The sequence below is a fragment of the Cydia amplana genome, chromosome 2, assembly GCF_948474715.1.
Source record: "Cydia amplana chromosome 2, ilCydAmpl1.1, whole genome shotgun sequence".
Taxonomy (NCBI): domain Eukaryota; kingdom Metazoa; phylum Arthropoda; class Insecta; order Lepidoptera; family Tortricidae; genus Cydia; species Cydia amplana.
In genome coordinates, this window is record NC_086070.1 from 25,985,934 (window position 1) to 26,002,174 (window position 16,241).

Genomic DNA, 16,241 nt, shown 5'->3' on the forward strand with positions numbered 1-16,241 from the left:
TGCGACGTCCATAGCTTCCGACAGCACCAAAGACAAATATTATCTAAATCTCTTTGATCCATTTATACGGGATTGTAAAGTCTTAAGTCCTTCCGACCCACAGAACACAGTTAATCCTCTGCTTTATTACGTTGAGATTTCCACTCCCCACCACCCATTTTAACAGCCATTGAAAACCATTTGGAATTTGGAAGTTGTTGCAAGAGTTACGGAGGTTATGCTTGGTGGTCTAGCATTTTGCTAGTAGTGTATTTAGGTCAAACGCAGTTTCAGATTCTAACTTTGACTTTCCTGTTCTAGATTTAGTGAAAACGCGTTTTCCCAAGTTAGTTCCCAACTAGTTTTCCGTAAGGCCTAGTAAAAACTAGTTTTAACTGGGATTTTTCAATTAAAACTAGTTTTCACTAACTATAGGGCAGACTCCAACCAAATTCTTAAAAGGTTCTGGCTTGGCTCGATAGAAAAATATCACGATAATGCCCAGAGCAAAATTTTAAACAGAAGTTAGATATAAGGTAAAAACCCGCGCGGACGGTCACCTTCCGTCGCAAGTTTCGCGCGGCGCGCTATATCTTGTATATTTTCTAATTTACGAGTACATCCCCTTTTAACATAAACAACACTCAGTAAATTAACTTATACTTACTTAATTTAAATTCTGCAACACAACACAACACGAAGCATGCATCTACATCGTTTGGCAATTTCCCGTACATTTGTGGTGTTGCGAGTTTCAGACGTGCCCCAGGTGGCTGGCGCTGCGAAATGTCTGCCATATTGTGAGCAGCTTATGTGCATTGATTATGAAATAGTGTTGAGGGGATTTTAAGTTCAATGTTTTTAGTCTGACAAACCAATTTTGTCAGTCTAAAAAGGCGGCATACAAATTATGAATTTGGTGGCTTTATCTAATCACAATTCGTCTTTAAGACTCACACGAAGCCGCTGCCAAAAAGCCGCTCCCATCCATATGATCCATACAATCGAAATTACGGTGTCATTTTAAAACGACATGCTTAAATGATATGAAACTTGGCATCATCATTTACGTAACATAGCTATATATCAATGTCTGGTGCTAGTTATCATAGGTAAAATTGTCATACAAGGAAAATAACTCAAGTATATCCAACATAGTACCGATCGTGTATTGTATAGTCTACATTTTTACCAGTGGATCGGCGAAAGTTCGAGACGTGTCCCAGGTGGCAGCGGCGCAAAATGTCTACCATATTGTGAGCAGTTTGTGTGCAGATTATGAAATAAAGTCTGGAGGGAATTTTAAATTCAATATCTGGGCATAATAACAATAATAACATGTGTTTATAAGGAGTGTGTATTGTTTTTTTATGTTTTTATATACATATTTACTTTTATATCCACATTATAAAACCCTAACCCAAGAATTAAGATGAAGAATCCTTTTGGACGTTTCCTGCAGTTGGCAGAATTACTTCAGCAGTATTTTATTTAATATTTAATTCAGATAACAAGATCCATACATTACAATAAATTAAATTAAACTAAAACTATTTCTTAAATAACTTAAATAACTAAATTTGCCTAACAGCATTGCATTGCAGTATTGCAGCGCAACATTACTGCCGACAGCATTGCTGCAAAAGTGATATGCTGCCTTTTGCGGCAGCCATGCAGTAATGCTGGTACAGTGTCAATCCGAACGGGGCCTTTGCAGGGGAAACAGAAAAATAATCAACTCTGGATTTAAAAATATAATTTTAAATGAAAATGTCCAAACCTTGACACGGGTCTGCGAAGTCTTTGTTATATTATCTCAGCTGAGCAAGTAATCTGCGGAATTAATGAATTCTTTAAGCAAAGAAGAAGAAATTGGAAGACTTAGACAGGTGCGTTGGTGGTGTAATGGTCAGCATAGTTGCCTTCCAAGCAGTTGATCCGAGTTCGATTCTCGGCCAACGCATATATTTTTAGACGACTCCGCGAAAGCAAAAGAAAGGGGTAGCTACCAATCTACCTAGATATTTTGTCTTTGAATCCGTCTTCTAAAAAGGGTTTTATTACATGTTCAGCCGGGCTAGCACATGATTGGCGCGACAGTATCTCGCGGCGAGATAGACTACCCGTCCCTCTTTTGTTAACATATTTAGAAAAAGACGGGTAGTCTATCTCGCAGCGAGATACTGTCGCGCCAATCATGTGCTAGGGGTGCAGTATAAATTTTTAGGTCTCAAATTAATGTATATTAATATTATTAACAACAGTGACAATTAAATTGTAGCATTAAATTAGGTACCTATCTATACTAACAAATTCGTTCATATCATACTGTTTTTTTTTTCGAAGTTTCAAGTAGGTATCAGTTCATACAAGGTTCATACTCGTATTTACGCGTTTATAAAAATATCAATCTCAACGATCCTCACTTAAATATACGCACATTGAAGCCTCCTTTTAAATGACGATCTCATTATTCTAAGCGTGATTTATCAAATGAAATAATTCATTAAATCCGCAACAAACCGCACAATCGTCAGCCGCTTATTAAAGCGTCCAATTCTCGCGGGCAAATAACGATATTACGGAACAATGGAGGATGGAACAGTAATTGCGTTTGATGCTTCAATCCAGTGTTGCTAACTCTGATTTTCAAAAGTTGCCAGACGACTGAAGTTGCTAATAGAGGGTGAAATTTTATTCAGCAGCCATATTTCAATTTCAATGTTTTATTCATAAAATATACTTACATTTTATGCGTCAAATTTCTGACAAACGACATATTTAGTTATTAAGTCTAGGTAGATTTTGTTATCATTATCAAATACACTCTGCTCTGCGTAGTGAATTTATAGGTCATACTGAACAACTTTTATTATAGGACCAATACAGAAAACGCGAAAAAACTACTTAATAATGAACTCCACTTCTGTTTCTTAAGTAGGTATGTTAAGTAGTGTACATTGTACTCAGTGTTGTGAAAAACGCTTATTTTTAGGCTTAAAGACTCGAGCCCTCAAGACTCGTAAGTCTTGAAGACTCGACTATATTTGAGAATTGTATTTATTTATTTTACGCGTATGGATGTAAGAAATCGTCTTTGCCGCCTTTGAGGCGTTAAGCCTCGAGTCTTAAGGGTTCGGGTCTTTAAACCTCGAAATGACCTATCCATTTGTATTCTCTATTCTTTGTGACTGTTTGTGTTCTTTATATAAAAATATTGAATGTCCCATAGAAATCAGCGCCGTCGCATCAGCCGGAATGTATGAAACAGACAATTTATTTCGCGATTTCGGCATTGGTCCCATTATATAAAAGTTGTTCAATAGGTATGACCTACAAATTCACTACGCAGTCTGGCTGGTGAATAAAATTTCAACCTGTATATTATGGGCACAATTTAATGTGCGACTATAAATTTTATGGAAACGATGACTAAACGTACCTATGTATTTATTCGGCTACTAAAAGTTACAGAAATAAAATATAATGAGGTATATTTTGAGTCGTCAAAAGTCTAAATTTTGCTACAAAGTCGCTGTAAATTAATTATCCCTAGCGATAGTATCGCCTTTGTTTGAAGTGTCATGTTACCCACGGCATTTGAAACATGCTGTCTGTCCAATTCATCGCGCAGGCAAATAACGATATTACGGAACAATGGGAAATTGGCGTGACGACGGAACAGTGATTGGGATTGCGTTTGAATGCTTCACCCAGTGTTGCCAACTTTAATTTTCAATTGCTAGACAGATATCCATAAAGGTTATTTCGTGAATGGGGACAGTTTTACTTTAATTGTTGATGCAAGATGAAAATGATGATAAATGTAGCAATTTAAATTAGGAATTTCATCACGTTGGTAAATTTAACGCATTACAATCTTAAAGAATGAAGACATATGTATAAGGACTATTGTACGAGCTCTCTTGCGCATTAACTAACTATTAAATACCTGGTAATTATGTATATGTAAAGGAAGGGAAAAAGATATGCGTTGGCCGAGAATCGAACTCGGATCAACTGCTTGGAAGGCAACTATGCTGACCATTACACCACCAACGCATCTGTCTAAATCATCAAACTTTGTCAACGCTAAAGGAATTCATTGACTTGTTTCGAAGATTATTAGTTCAACTGTGAAAATATAACAAGGACAGACCCGTGCTAAGATTTGGACAATTTATTTTTAGTTTATAGTTAGTTTTAAAGTTTTTTTTTTATTTAACATTGTTAAATTATAAAATGTAAGTAGACAATTAAATAAATATTTATTTTAAAAGTAAAATGATAAAGACATTTTAGCATCAATCAACGATTGTGAAATAGTAATCAGTCTACAGGAGGTTACGTTTGTGTTTCTTATTTAAGGTACCATTCGGATTCATACTGCGTCAGCATTGCAACATTGTTGCCGCAAATGTATCAAAAATACAGCCAGCAACAAAATAATGTACGAAAACAAGTTGCAGGGACCAATATGTAAAATGACGTACGCCAATTAGGTACGCGAGAAATTGTATTAAATGTGATTGTATTACGGATTCTACTGTATTTAATTACTATCATATATATATACCTTGAAGAAACAGAATTTACAGATGCGAGCTCGCAATTTCCTTAAGCTGCCTTCGTATACACTAAATAAAGTCAATCTTCTACTCCAAAAATCTCCGGCGCAAGGTAATATAAATTTTAAATTTTCAGACTTTATTCCATAATCTCTGAGCACATAAACTGAGCTCACAATGTGGGAGACATTTTGCAGCGCCACCTGGTGCTCGTTTTCTCGAACTTCGTAAATCCACCGCTAATGCCCAGGAAATTGGTAAACGATGTAGGTAGAATGTAGAAAGATGTTGAAGAAATTAAACTTGGGTGTACGTTGACAAATAATGTTCAAGAATGTTTTCTTACTTGCACGTTTTTAACAAATTATCATGAAAAATTAAAACTACAATATTTTAACTAAAAATGTATATTGTTCCAAATGCATATACATAGGTAAGCCAGTTAGCTAGTCAGTCAGTCGGTGGCAGGTCACCATAGAGATTATAAGCCCTGACATATAAAAATATAAAAATGTTCATCATTTTTCTTCTCTTGAATAAATACAATACTTGAATAAATTAAAATAGCTCGATCGATCCTAACTTCCCATTAAATTCCATGATTTCCTAACATCTTCAAACGTTGATATGTTTTTGCCTGACTGTCGCCGTTTAAAATAGAACTGGAAAATTAATTTTAATTATAGCACTTTGTTTGAGCTTAGAAAATGATGTTTAATAAATTATCAATGACCTTTAACCTTCAAATTTGTAATTTCGGAGTGAAGTTTCGAAGGTGAAGTTGGGGAAATTCTACAGATTTCGATCTACCATCGCTCACACTCTTGACTCACCATCGGTGGACCTTATGCCTTTTGTAATAAGATCCACCGATGGACAGTTACAGAGTATTGCTGTGTGTACACCGGCCGCTTCATAATTGTGACTTATGACAGTTCAATTAGTTTAATGAGCCTGGTATTTACATTGATTTACTGAAATGTTATGAAATCCTTGTTAATACCCCACGAATGGATGTATTTAATCCTATTGATATTACATGAATCACTAATACAGAGTAAATTGAATGTTCTTGATTTCAATGTATGTAATAGCAGATTCCAGTTCTAATTATTGTAATTAATTTTAAATATCTAGTAATTAAATGTACCTTCAAAATTAAAAAGACATGCGTTGGCCGAGAATAGAGTTGAACTTTTCGAATATAAAGTAATATTTAAAGATGCTTTATTTATTCAGCTTACTTTAATTAAAAGTACTTGTTGTATTTTAAAGAAAATATTCGGATGAAATAACAGATGCGTTGGTGATGTAATGGTCAGCATAGTTGCCTTCCAAGCAGTTGATCCGAGTTCGATTCTCGGCCAACGCATATCTTTTTCACTTCCTTTACATATAATTACCAGGTATTTAAAGTTAATTACTTAAAGACTTAAACATAAACACAATTTTGAATCATTGTTTTGAACTATCAGATTAATTAGTTGGTGGTAGGTCGACATAGTTGCCTTTCAAGCAGTTGATCCGAATTCGATTCTCGGCCAACGCACGTTTTATTTAAGTTAATCCTCAAAAATGTAATGTTAAACCCGTTTTCTGCAGCTATTAAAACCCTTGTTCCTATTCTGCAGTGAACGTATTGTAAAAATGAAAGTTGATTTCAAACCCTGAACTATCCTACCAGCCACAACAGTGTATAGTTTTATAAAACAACCCATAGCGTTGGAGAACACCAAATGAGCCAATAAACGCTATCTCCATACGCTGGACCACAGCCAAACCCTAACGTCTTTTACATTTGGTCAAAATTTGCAGATCTAAAATCCTCTGCATATTGAGTCGTAGCCAACTTTGCTAGCGAAATATTCAGAGGAGTTCCGCAAGGAGCTATATTGGACCTTATTTTTACTTATGAGTTTTTCGCTATAATTATTTGACTTGAAAAACACATGAAGTTTTTATTTCTAATTTTCTCACTAAAAGTCACAGGGCGGTTGTAACTCAAGCAATTTTAAGTTGGTCGGCTTTCTCAACTAAAATTGGTGTAATTTGGTCTATTTACATATACATGGTCTCGATTTAGGTACAGCTGAAGCTTAGGTGAAGCTATTTTTTTAACACTGATAAAGCTAAAGTAACTGATATCTTACATTACAAGTTTGATAACTTAGCTTAAAGTTGAACGGTATTACGAGTAAAATACTAATTTCTTCAAGTTATTACTTATTAAGATAGCTTTCATACGCATCATTCCCGACAAAATAGCCCTTTTTGCGGAACGCCCCTGTTTACTTAAATAAAAAATATTCGCAGCTAGCTCAGCTCCAGTCACCTCTTAAGCCCCCATTTGGTAGCAATCGAAATCCGGCACATATCCGGCACATCCGGCTCTTAATCCGGGTCGAGCCGGTGAAGAATTAACTGTGATCTGATTGCTGGGATTAAATTGATTGATCGGTATAGTTGATATCGAGCGGAATGGACGTTTATGGCTTCGGGCTTTCGAGTCAGTCCTGCCGTGTTGCTGTACAGTAAGGGCTCATTTGGACGGTGCGAGAACTCGCATGCGAGTTTCATTACATTGCGTTATTTGATCGGTCCGCTGAATTGTTGTAACCTCAATGGTCCGCAATGTAACTAAAATCGCATGCGAGTTCGTGCGCCGTCTAAATGAGCCCTATAAGTGCCCCAACTTAAGTACCTAGTCGCCATATTAGCTGTAAGTACCTACAGAAACGTGGATACTTGTTTATCTTAGGGCACTGACTATACGTACTTACAAACGAGAATTATGTAGATATTGCAGACATAAGAGAAAGTCAAAATAAAATGTAATGAACGAAAAGAAACTTCTTTTTTTTAAATAATTAAATAAATATATATTTTGGGGCGATCTTGCACAGACCTAGCCCTACAGTAAGCTCAACAAGGCTTGTGTTTTAAGTACTAGACGATATGATATATTTAAATTTACGACAAATGATTTGCTAATATCATTTGGTCTCGAGATTGAAAAAATATTACAATAAACTACACATAATTCGCCGAAATATCAAAGAAACCATGTATAATCTTATAACTTTAAACGAGCAATTCTTGTATATTTATTTATTTTTTATATGTATATATATTTCGGGGATCTCGCGGGAACGTCTCTAACGATTTCGATGAAATTTGCTATATGGGGGTTTTCGGGGGCGAAAAATCGATCTAGCTAGGTTTTATCTCTGGGAAAATGCACATTTCTGAGTTATTATATGTTTTCCGAGCAAAGCTCGGTCTCCCAGATATTATAAAACTTATACGGGCGTAATACGTTGACACTGTGGAAACTTTGACTACCTCGCAGAATTTACAAAATGGCAGTTGCCGTGTCAGTAAACTCACTACAGTCCGCTAATTTCGAAATAAGCATTTTGTCCATATACCTATGTCATTTTGACCGTGTTTTCTTTACGAAGAAGAACCTGTTTACATGGCCGTAGCACTTCAATTTTATTACAAAATATGCTTGAATAGAGCTTCGAAAAACATTTCACCATTAAAATTCAGACGTTTGTTTTATTGTCCGGAATGGAGCCGGGGGCGACTTTTATCCGTATTTACGAACAGGCCCAGTTTACAGTTTCAGTAGGTCACGGCTTCGGTGACGTTGTTTCAGGGGTGTTTGAGATTTCAGTGATATACTCTGGCAATCCATATATAAGTTGCGCCAAAATGGAGATGCGAAGAATCGATATCCAATACAAATTGTGTGCCTATGAAGGCCATGGTCCCGGGTTCATTTTTCTCGGGGTCAATTATATGTAGGTGCCTAAACACAAAAACATTTTCGATAAGCAATTACTCCTACTGTTTTTGGTAAAAACCTACACTATCGCTCTAAAGCACACATATTTGAATTGATCCAAGTTGGTCGCAAATAAATGCCTTCCTTTTTAAAGGAATGGCCAGAGACTGCACAGGATCGGGAAGACTGGAAAAGTGGGGGGAGGCCTTTGCCCAGAAGTGGAACATTACAGGCTCCTAATAATAATTATTTATTTATTTAAAGCATACGTCAACGAACGTCACGGGCACCAAAAATGGTGCTACTTTATCGGTGTCACTCACGAATTCGAGCCAATCGTGCAGGTTAACGCAACTAGTTGCGACCGCGGCACGTGATGCGAACTCATCAACCAATCGCGTTGGAGCGGTGTCACACCGCTGTACTGGCCCCATTCTTATTGTCCGTAGTCCCGAGATATACGTCAATGCTCTAAAGAATGTGTCGCTTTGGACTCATTACGAAACTGGCACCTCTAAATGTAAAGGGCCAATTTACCACTTTCTCACTCACAGTGGTTGTGTGTTTCACTCATTAAATAGAATAGAAGGGCCTATAGTTAGCTAGAGGCCGCTAAGTGCGTCGCGACCACGGCGTTGACAGACTACAGAGATGTAAGAAATTGTGACATTTACTTTAAATTCTGTATTACTCACGAAAGTTTCAATCTTGAAAGTTTGACGGTTAGGCTAAGGGGTCGGCAACCCACGGTTCGCAATTGCGACTCTTTAGTGGTTAGCTTTTCTCTTCATAAGCTTACCGATGGCCCCTGGGCTAAACTATATTTAAAATTTATGTCACAACCTTTACCATTACAGTTTTCCTAGATTTTCTCAAAAACCTTAATACTTTCATTCATTTTAATGATTGTTTTTGCAAAAATATAAATTACTACACATACTTAATTATAAAGCTCATTGTGTGTTTTAAACAGAGATGTTAGTTGGTTGCTTGCTTTCCTTAGTCTCCTATATACTGAAAATATCTGATTGACATCTACATATATGATTTGATTCATTATTTACTTTAATGCTACATTTCACAACTGTAAAATCAAGTATAATAGTCATAAGCGTTTCATATTTCCGCTCGATGGCCGACAAACTGCAATGGCTGACGGAAGCGGGTAACGACTATGCGCGTCCGTTATTATTTGTTGTTATAACGAGGACTGCTTCTGAAAAGTCTATTTTTAACTGTATTAAAAATTCGAAGATGTTCCATATATTTGTATGTAAATAGGTGACGATATTGCAATGGGAAGGAATTGTTCGGATTAATTGTTCTACGCACCAAAATTCCAATCATCACTACTTTTATGGTTGGCAGTCCTCAATTTCCTGCTTCGCACATCTAAAACACCACATTTCGTGACAGTTTATTTTCACTATGTTCTTTTTGTGTAATTATGTGTATTTTCTGTGTGTTTACGAATAAAAAACTATTCTATTCTATAAAATATGGAACTGTCGCCTGCGGTATTTCCTGACCAATGCAGCCTTCAAACAGTTCAAACCTTCAAAAGAATTAAGAGCGTACCTTCGCCAGTAATGCGCCTCTGGTGCTGTGTGCGTCCATGGCCGACGGTAATTGCTTACCATCAGGCGATTCATCAGGTCGTTAGCATCCTAGTTATATAATAAAATAAATAGCTACAGCATCAGTCGGCAACAGTGCTGACGCATTGCAGTTGCCGACGTAACTGGCTGCAGTGGGTTCAACTCCAGCCAAAACCATTACAGTAGTATAGGTATACTGCTGTTATGCAGACATTGAATGTAATATGCAGTAGCTAGGAAATATAAATTGAAATATAGGTAGAAAAAAGCTTACTAACGCTTCTCTGGTAGAAACGCACCCTTAACCTTACTAGAGTCTGTTCGGAAAGAGAAGAGTCGTGGAATGTATTGGACCCCATACATTCCACGACTCTACTCTTTCCGCACAGACTCTACTTAGAGTACTTACTACTATTGCTAGTACTAGTTGGGTAAACGCGTTTTTTCGTGAACAAGCCCTATTTGTTAAATAATTTATGACTAGTTATTGGCCATTACGATGAGAACACAAGTATCGCTCCATCTGGAGCTGCAAATTTATCGTCGTGCCGCATTGCGGCGGCTGCCTCGTTTTATTAGCCCCACTACGGAAATTGGGTTATGCGTTAGCCTATTTGTGTTATGTCGTCATGTCTAGACTAGCTCAAAAGGCTGATCTGACTGAGCATTAACCTCTTGTCTATGTATTATAATCAGGCACAATCCATCATGTTACTGCCGACATGGCTATACTTCAGCTGCCACATTGCAGTCAAAAATGCCGGTCACGCATTGGCTTATACAGCCACTAATAGCGACCCGCCCCGGCTTCGCACGGGCTAACAAATTATACATAAACCTTCCTCTTGAATCTATTAACCGCATCATAATCCGTTGCGTAGTTTTAAAGATCTAAGCATACATAGGGACAGACAGCGGGATGCGACTTTGTTTTATACTATGTAATAATATGTATAGTGATGAGACGTTGTTCCTCGCTTACAAACGTGCAGCACGACATTAGTTTTTGAATCCAAACGTCACGTTTTACGGTAAATCTATTATATAAATGCAAGTGTCCTGACTGACTGACTGATTCATCAACGCACAGCCGAAACTACAAAAGCTAGAAAGTTGAATTTTGCACACCAGGTTGCATTTATAAAGTGTACAAGAGATAAGAAGCGATTTTGAAAAATTCAACCCCTAAGGGGGTTAAAAAGGGGATGAAAGGTTGTATGGGGTACAAGTTTTATTTTGAGCTAGGAATTTGAAAGTTCGTAAAAAGATATATTATTAAAATACAAGAATACTAATTTCAGCGTTTTGGAAAATTCATCCCCTAAGGTGGTGAAAAAGGGGTTGAAAGATTGTATGGAAATTAAAAAAAATTTCGAGCGCAGGACTTGAAACTTTGTATATGGGGATATTATTATAAGACAGGAAAAGTAATTTCAGCGTTTTTGAAAATTCATCCCCTAACAGGGTTAAAAAGGGGTTGAAAGTTTGAATCCATTACAAATGCTTTGAAACTTCTTAGAAAGGCATACTAGCCGATTAGAAAAAAAGTTATTGCAAGGTTTTCGGGAATTCAACCCCTAAGGGGGTTAAAAAGGGGATGAAAGTTCGTCTTGGGGTGCAAACTTTATTTTCAGCTAGGAGTTCGAAACTTTGCAAAAAGGTATTAAATTAAAATACAAGAAAACTAATTTCAGCGTTTTTGAAAATTCATCTCCTAAGGTGGTGAAAAAAGGGTTGAAAGTTTGTATGGATATCAAACATTTTTTCGAGCGCGGGACTTGAATCTTTGTATTTGGGGATATTATTAATAGACAGGAAAAGTAATTTCAGCGTTTTTAAAAATTCATCCCTTAAATGGGTTAAATAGGGGTTGAAAATTTGTATGGAGATTTTTGAGTGCGGGACTTGAATCTTTGTATGAAGGCATATTATATACAAGAAAAGTAATTTCAGCGTTTTTGAAAATTCATCTCTCAAGGTGGTGAAAAAGAGGTTGAAACTTTGTATGGAGAACAAACAGTTTTGTGAGTGCGGGACTTGAATCTTTGTACAAAAGCATATTATTAGAATACAAGAAAAGTAATTTCAGCGTTTTTGAAAATTTATCTCACAAGGTGGTGAAAAAGACGTTGAAACTTTGTATGGAGAACAAACATTTTTGTGAGTGCGGAGCTTGAATCTTTGTACAAAAGCATATTATTAGAATACAAGAAAAGTAATTTCAGCGTTTTATATAAATAATCCTATAAAAGGGTTAAAAAGGGGTTGAAACTTTGTATGGGGTTCAAATTTTATTTTAAGCTAGGAACTTGAAACTTCGTATAAAGGTATTTAATTAAAAGAGAAGAAAACTAATTTCAGCGTTTTTGAAAATTCATCTCTCAAGGTGGTGAAAAAGGGGTTGAAACTTTGTATGGAGAACAAACATTTTTGTGAGTGCGGAGCTTGAATCTTTGTACAAAAGCATATTATTAGAATACAAGAAAAGTAATTTCAGCGTTTTATATAAATAATCCTATAAAAGGGTTAAAAAGGGGTTGAAACTTTGTATGGGGTTCAAATTTTATTTTAAGCTAGGAACTTGAAACTTCGTATAAAGGTATTTAATTAAAAGAGAAGAAAACTAATTTCAGCGTTTTTGAAAATTCATCTCTCAAGGTGGTGAAAAAGGGGTTGAAAATTTGTATGGAGATCAAACATTTTTGTGAGTGCGGTGCGGGTCATGAGTTAAAAGGGTTAAAAAGGGGTTGAAAGTTTGTATGGGGTTCAAATTTAGCCAGGAACTTGAAACTTCGTAAAAATGTATTTTATTAAAAGAGAAGAAAACTCATTTCAGCGTTTTTGAAAATTCATCCCTCAATGTGGTGAAAAAGGGTTGAAAGTATGCATCGGGCGCGATTTTTTTTTAAATAGTGGAGTTGAAAATCTTCTAAGGGCCACGCAAGAGGGATTCTATCGAGAATTTTTTTTTTCAGTTAGGGAGCTTGAAACTTCATGAGTAGTTTGTGACAGACAAATTTCATGCTTTGTATAATTATTAACAGTCCCTACTGCTATCTTCTTTAGGTGGTCGCCGACATCCGTTAGGGCATGGTAATTAAAGAAGAAGAAGAAGACTACTATATTTTGCCGCATTAATGCTCTATGCTCATGTAGAATATATTACCACCAACATACAAATCCACGCGGACGAAGTCGCTGGCAACAGCTAGTAACGTATATATAATAAAACACGGTACATAATTAATAAACTTATAGGTAAGTACTTGATAACTGATGACATCTCCATTTTTTGAAGTCGGGTAATAAAACCTATAGACACGATCACCGATGTTGCCGGTATTAACAGGCCACTAAACCTTAAGTACTCTCATCATCTCCGAAAAGGGTTCTTACGGAAACTATCTTCGTGTCGTCCTTATCTCGTACATTTTTCCAAGGTCAAGGAACATTGCTTTGGTTATATGAAACTGAGTAGGTATATGAGTAACTCGGCGACGAGATACATTGAACAAAGCTTTTAGTACGTTTTTGACTGACACGTATCACAACTCCCAGTACTAGGAGTTCTTACTCTTTCAGCAGCTTTAAATAGGTACCCAACACACTAAAAAAGTTGTGATTGGACACTAAAAGTTTGAACTGGCTAAAATAAAATTCTAGTTAATAATCTTGTGCGACAACATTTGACGTTATCAAGCTGCGCGCAGTACACGTGCAGTAATTTTTTAGCTCTTATGGCCGCTTGCACCATTCACTGACCCAGGGTTAACCGTTTAAACCTGGAGTTACCATGGTTATCAGTACAATTTCAGACTGGATCAAAGGTTTAACCGGTTAACCCCGGGTTAGTGGGATGGTGTAAGTGGCGCTTAGTCGAACTTATATAGTTATTCTAGTTCATTGTTTTAATGCTCCTAAGTATATCTGTCATGAGTTAAATACGATATTTCCACACAAGTATGTAAAAGAGAAAATAGTCCGCATTCCCCCTGTCTGACATGAGCGTGACATTGGCACTTGGCAGTAAACTTGTCAGTCGTAAAACTATGGGAGGCTCGTAAACGTGATGCGACCGCGGCCATGGAATTTGAGATGAAGTGAAAATGGAAGGTTTTTCCATAATCCATAACCTAGGGTGATGATAGAATTTATACCTATAGGTATGGGCTGATTTTTAATTAAGTAGGTACTTATTGTTTTATGTTAGATTTGGATTAAATTGAAGAGCTCCTTATTCGGGGCGGGATAAATACGAAATCACAACTTACCCAGAAAAAATAATTACCATCAACCGGGGTAAATAGAGATCGGTATAAGGAAAAAACCTAAAATGGGATTTCTCTGACATTTCCTTATTATACCTACTCACACAAATGTTATCATACAAAATCTACTATTATTTTCAATGGAATGATATACAACTTATTTGGGTAGATATTAAGAAATTGTCATATAAATATCAGGTAAATCTCATTTTAAGTTTTGTCCCTATTCACTCCGGTTGATTGTATTTTATATTATTCTTCAACCTCACTGAAATTAAGTCCTTAATTAGGTATGTCTACTAAAATCCTTTTGCGACTACTATAATACCTATTAAACCCTCATCCCAAACTAATAACCAAATTGTTTGTATTCCACATTCCCAAATATCTTTTACGAGTTTCAAACAACATCCCAATACAAATAGCTGATAGGTATCTCAATTACTTGGAGGATACAACTAAACGGAGTAGCCATTGACAGGCTTTCCCCTCTGTCGAAAATAGGCGGCCAACGGTCATACACAATGTATGGACTGACGTTTATCTGACATGGCTATTTTTACGTTACGCATACATTTGACGTTCCCCTCCCCCGCAAAAATCGGCAGACTGTTTTGTACAGAAAATTACAGACATGGCGTCTCCGTTTGATTATATCCTCCAAGCTCAATTACGACAGAATGTGCCAAAACACGAAAGGTGAATGTGGCTAATTTCGTCCTAGGGACTATTGCGTCTTCTAGCGTTTTTTGTCGAAACAACGAACAAACTATGCTCCACGACGAAGGCCGCAAAAATATCTGACATGAAAGTTCATTCATAGAGTAAGTTCATTTGTAGAGCCATAAAGAGCGTGTCACATATTTATGCGCCTAATATGCGGCCTTCGAAGAGTAACATTATTGCAGGTGATCTGTTATTTCAGCGGTGATCGTATTTACTCAGCTGTTTATAAAATTGGACTCGGTTTTCTCGATTTAATTCCGCGGTGTTTGTGCGAAAATATATTTATTGCGCAATTTCATTGTTCAACTGATTGAAATCTTGAATGTACAATTATTTTATTATGTAACATTTCTTCTAACAATAACAAATGGTATAACATTATGACTGTCATTATTTCTATCACAACTATATTAAATCCCCTGAGTTTGCCCCTGTAAATATTGTCTAGTTTCTGCGTGTACTTTAACATCAATAATTTTCTTCTGCTTCTAAAAATGAATTCTACTTTCCAAATTAAATTGTATTCCATTATGACAAAGCAGCCTTCCAAAACCCACGTTTCAAACTTGATCCGCTACGTTTTATATAAAAGCACTTCACAATACATTCATACGCCTGTCATCATCCAAATCCGTACCGGATAAGTCTCTGAAAATTCGCTCAGAACCGCACGCCCGCCACAATACAGCCAAATTGATCGTCTCTCTCCTTAAAACAAATTTGATGTACCAGGGCCGCATAAAAGACAGACGTCATTTCAACATCTATTAGATTACCCGAGCGAGACGGCTATACCGCCGTAATAGCGTATGTGGAACAGGGACAAATATTGAGTTATGCGCTCCGAGTACAAATTGACTGGAACGCTCGCAGATATTTTATTCTATTTTCTTGTACAATGGAATGTTACGGTGGTTTTTTTCAGCGTCTTTTGAAATGTAACGAATGTTTATTCAGGGATGGTTTTCATTTCAAGCTTATTCATTTTACTAGAAAATTCTTGGCATAGGATTTTTATTCTGGCTTTATATTTATTTTATGGCTACCAAGTAATGGCTAGCCATTCCAAGTTTCATGTCATTTCAGCAACTCATTATAAAATGAGATTTTATTTTTCGTGTGACTCACAAATGACGTGTTAAAATTAATTACACAGCAATTCGGCACTGAGCAATGCGAAAGCTACACTAATGGCCTAAAATGCAGAGTTTACAAATTCTAGTCCATTCATATCCTAGAATGTTCCAGGATGAATCCAGGAATTCTAGAAATCCGTATTAAAATAAGGGCCAGCGCAGACACGCGACTAATG

The 16,241-nt window shown here is 36.5% G+C and overlaps 3 non-coding genes across 3 annotated transcripts; 2 read left to right on the plus strand and 1 right to left on the minus strand.

Moving 5' to 3' along the window:
* Nucleotides 1-1,870: 1,870 nt before the first annotated feature.
* Nucleotides 1,871-1,942, plus strand: Trnag-ucc (transfer RNA glycine (anticodon UCC)). The gene has a single exon. It is a non-coding gene; the product is annotated as a tRNA-Gly (tRNA).
* Nucleotides 1,943-3,969: 2,027 nt separating this feature from the next.
* On the minus strand, nucleotides 3,970-4,041 carry Trnag-ucc (transfer RNA glycine (anticodon UCC)). The gene has a single exon. It is a non-coding gene; the product is annotated as a tRNA-Gly (tRNA).
* A 1,806-nt stretch (nucleotides 4,042-5,847) lies between these two features.
* Nucleotides 5,848-5,919, plus strand: Trnag-ucc (transfer RNA glycine (anticodon UCC)). The gene has a single exon. It is a non-coding gene; the product is annotated as a tRNA-Gly (tRNA).
* The last annotated feature ends 10,322 nt before the right edge of the window (nucleotides 5,920-16,241 follow it).